We start from the raw sequence: 4,509 nt of genomic DNA on the forward strand, positions 1-4,509 counted from the left end.
AGCTCACCCTACCTCATTGCAAGGGCACACTGCTCACTCACCTTTAGCTGTTCCATGACTCCTTTTTTGGGCCACCAGGTCCCTCATATCTTGATCTCCCAGAGGCCAGCTCCGGCATTACTCCAGCCCAGAGGCAAGAATTTACGTTCATCATTGTTGACAAAAACCGACCCAATTTGGTTTCAGGAGTGACAGGAGAGGCCATACTTAACACTTTGCTAAAGAAGTCAAGTAATACATTCAGTAAGATGTTGCTAGAAAAAGAAATTGAGGCATAAGATGCTAAACATAAATTCATGTCCTTCTCCTGTTCTATAAAGTTTTAGCACTAAACAATCCCTGAGAAATCCTTGTTTTGTTTTTGTTTGTTTGTTGTTGTTTGTTTGTTTTGTTTTTGTTTTTGCCTTTTTTTTTTTTTTTTTGATGTTGAAGATGCAAATCACCTTAACAGTATCCTAACTCTGTTTCAAGAAGTTAGCTTAGATACCAGAAACATCTTAAACACAGCTGCATGGCACACACTAGAGGTAATTTTCCCTGCCAAGGAATTTAGCACATGCAAAGCCTGAGGTTGTCACAGCTACATTTTGTATAGCGTCCAAGCTAGTTGATTTATATTTAGCTGAAGACTCTTAATAGCTTTGGTTGGTGTAGCCGTAATCCATTAACCTTCAGATAAAAAAGACTATTTCAAGAGTAATTTGAAGTACAGTAAGACAGACAACTGAGGACATCAGAAAGGGAGAAATGTATGTGGGGAAGGTGATCTAACAAGAAACTGTAGGAAATTTTTAATGGAAATAATGTAAAAGCATAGCTACATTTTGCTGTGTATTAGTAATTAAAAAAAAAAAAAAAAAAAGGAGAAAAAAAAATCAACAAAAAAAGATAGAAAATGGTTGTAAGATTAGCCAGCAACATAAGGATGCACAGAGTTAGGGAGTAGGGACTGGGGTCAATAAGGTATTTAGGCATCTACCTAAAATTAAGTATCTAAATTGAAATCAAATAGCTGGTAACCAAATACACATATTTATAAACTACCTGTATAAGGAAAGTCAGAAGTCTAATGCTGGGAAATTATGTTCTGGGGGAAACTAGTCTACCTGTTTAAGGAGAGTATGTAGACAGATCTACATGTACTTAAAGAAATTGAGCAGGTTTCATTCAACAAGAGCAAAATCACTAACTAAATTCATTTGAATTTCATCACAAATCTGGGGACACTCCTGCTCGATGGTTCATTTAATTTCCCAGTGACATAGTAGGTGAGTTAATACCTTCAGTTCATTTCAGTCCTTTCTATTTAAAAGGTTATCTATGTTTAATTTTATTTTATTCATTTCATCAAAACCATTCAACCATTTCTGTTGATTTTTCAACCTTTTCTCAAAGATTTATTTTTTCATATTATGGGTTAGATAGTACTTTTCTATCTGCAGAAAAAGTTTTCTAAATATAAGTAAGAACAAGCAAAGCTCTCATTAGCAATAAGAAAAACAGAAATAAATCTAGACTCATTCAAAAAGCAGGCTGTAATCTTTTATAATTATTTCCATAACCCTAAGGAAGCCACATTTCCCAGGAGAGCATCTGAGATAATCCTTGAATATTAAGAAACGAGCGGAAAACGCAGCAGATTTAGCAGGCAAATTGGAAAGAGAAAGAGAGGATTGAGCACCTGGGAAAGAGACATGCTTCAGCATTCATTAGACTGGTTGTTATTTCCCAAAATCTGAAAGAAAAAAATCCATCACTTTTCATTGATCGTACAGATGATTCAGAGAGTTTTACACTACAAATAATTCTACTTCAAAAATAAGAATTTCAAGTACCTGATTGTTAAAAGAGCAGTAGACTGGGGTATGAAATTTTGCCAAAAGAGCTTAGAAAATAATTTTTAAAAATAGGATCCAGGATGAGAATTGTGCCATGGAAATGTTTTATTTAATAGCTCTGAGCAAGTTAATATCCTTGTGATTGCCTTCTGGGTCTGTAGATGAAAATGTCTAATTTTGTCCTAAAACTAGGAGTTACAGTAACATGTTTTCTTATCAATAAAACTGGACTCTTGTCACCTTAAAACATGAAGCTCTCAGGCTCCTACAAAATTTCACTTGGAAATATTGTGAAGACTTCTTCCACTGTAGAAAATGTGTGCAGTTCTGAGAAGCTGATTTCTCTTTTTCAATGAAATATCCTTAGAAAACACTGGGAGCAATTTTTCACATTTCATTTCCAACCAGCTGTGGTCCCAGCACAACCAGCTCTTCACAACTCAGCCATAGTAACTCCAGAGCACTGCATTGCCACTTCCTAAAGCTCAAATATACAAGTTCAGGTAATGTTATTGTTGTTGTTTTCTAATGAACATCTTACAGATTTTTTCCTTCCACATGCTTTTGGATGAGGCTTCACAAATTTGAAACTGTCCACCCCCCCATGAAATGGCAGGGGGAGAACAGGAGCAGTGGTGGGTGAGCAGATATCCACCACCTCTACCTCTCCCTCTGTAGTGTGCTGTTCCTATGAGTTCCAATTTTCACAAATAACAGTCTCTATGAAACTTAGAGCATTTCCTGAAGCAGTGGTAGATGATTGGGCATTGCTCTTTCACTGTCAGGTAAAGAGGAAACAATTTAATGATCTCAAAGCCCTGCTATAGCAATAGAACAAACCTCAGTGAGCAGAGGGAGAGGAATAAGGTTTGGAAATGATGTTTTGGTGTGTCTTTTGAGCTTAGCAATACCCCAAAAATGTCAGTAAAACAGCAAGACACCTAAACTTTACATGCACAAGCACATGTATAAGCTTCCTCTTCTGTCTTTGATTGCATAATTTATGTATGCATATAAATGCCCCTAAAAGCTTTATGTTTTAGCTTTTTAGGCTATCATTAAGTTCTATTCTTTAATTTTAATCTATTTCACAGGTGAATTGGCTCTTCTGAATTCCTGAATTTTGTAGGAAGAGGTAGAACGTCTTTAGTTATAGAATTTTCATGTGAAATGATGACCCAGATAGATGCTGATTCTTATAGTCTTTTTTCCTTTTTTTTTTCTTTAATATCTATTTGCAGCATGTAGAGGAGCATAAATTGTTTTATACCAGTAATTTATTTTACCTGAAAAGTTGTCAAACATAAATTAAGGTGGATAGTTCTCTCTTCCCTTGTTTCTTCCCCCTGCCCCCCCACCCAAAAACAAACGAACAAACAAACAAAAACAAAAACAAAAACAAACAAACAAACAAAAAACAACGGATGCAGACGCATATTAATTGCAAGTAGAAAGCACAAATGACACTACATACTCCACAGCATCTGCTCAGGCCTTAATTAATCCAACCTTCTTGTGGTCCCCATGGCAACGATGTTTAACAAACTCTCCCAACTTGGAATATTCAATAGAGAATCTTACACTACATATTTTATTCAAATTATGGTCACCAAATTACTTCTGTGTTAGCAACATAGTGTTGGTGTTGATGGGAACAGAATGAGTCCTTGTTCTACTTGACCCTTCCTTGTGCATTACCTCCTTAAAATGTCTAATGGTGTTCAAAGCTAAGTCACGTGAAAGCAGACATACTCTTTTTCAAAGCCTAGAAAGAAGCCCATTACCACTTTTTGTTTATTTTTTAAAGACTCTCTCCGTGTTCAGAAAAATGAATAGGAATATTTTTCCTACTCCTGCAACTGCTATCATAAAGTCAATAATGAAAATATCAATAGAAAAAAAAAAAAAAAAAAAAAAAAAAAAGGTATTGCTTGGAGTATTTCCTATCTCTCCAGTCCTGGTATCTTATCAGCTTAGTTTCCAAGCATGTGTTTTGGCAACATTGCATTCATTATTTAAACCTCAAGAGATGCTGAAATAACAGTAACTGTTAGAGCTAAAGGAAGAGTTGTGTATTTTGATGATTGGTTTGGCAAAGGAAGACCCATTCTCCACTGGGATGTGGCCAAAGCCACATCCTTTCTAGCTATGTTGAACAAGGCACCAGGCTGGATATCTCCACCACGATGCTATTGGATTGCTCTGCCAGCCAGACCTCAGGACTCTTCTTTCTGGGAGTGGAAAGCTCATATCAGTCCCCTGGTGAAGGCAGTACTGATGGCCAAGGGCCAAGAGTGACCCATTGCCAACCCAACCTCTCCCATAAACAGCAGAGCCCCAGACAGCAAGCTATTTGAATAAAAACACTTAGGCCAACACCACAGAGGGAAACATGAGCTGTCCCTGATGTTTTCCACCCCACTCATGCCCAGAAAGCTCCCTCCAACAGTGGAGCCCTCCAACAGCGGAGGAGTCAGGAGCCCTTCAACCTGAGACCAGGCTCCATTAGTGAGGCTGGAGCAGGGTGCTGCATGGGGCCATAAACAACATTTGGCAGTTTTTGTCACATAAAAACAACCATGTACTCACAAAATTATCCCCATAGGAAGGAAGGAAGGAAGGAAGGAAGGAAGGAAGGAAGGAAGGAAGGAAGGAAGGAAGGAAGGAAGGA

This window comes from Oxyura jamaicensis, chromosome Z, assembly GCF_011077185.1.
Source record: "Oxyura jamaicensis isolate SHBP4307 breed ruddy duck chromosome Z, BPBGC_Ojam_1.0, whole genome shotgun sequence".
Taxonomy (NCBI): Eukaryota; Metazoa; Chordata; class Aves; order Anseriformes; family Anatidae; genus Oxyura; species Oxyura jamaicensis.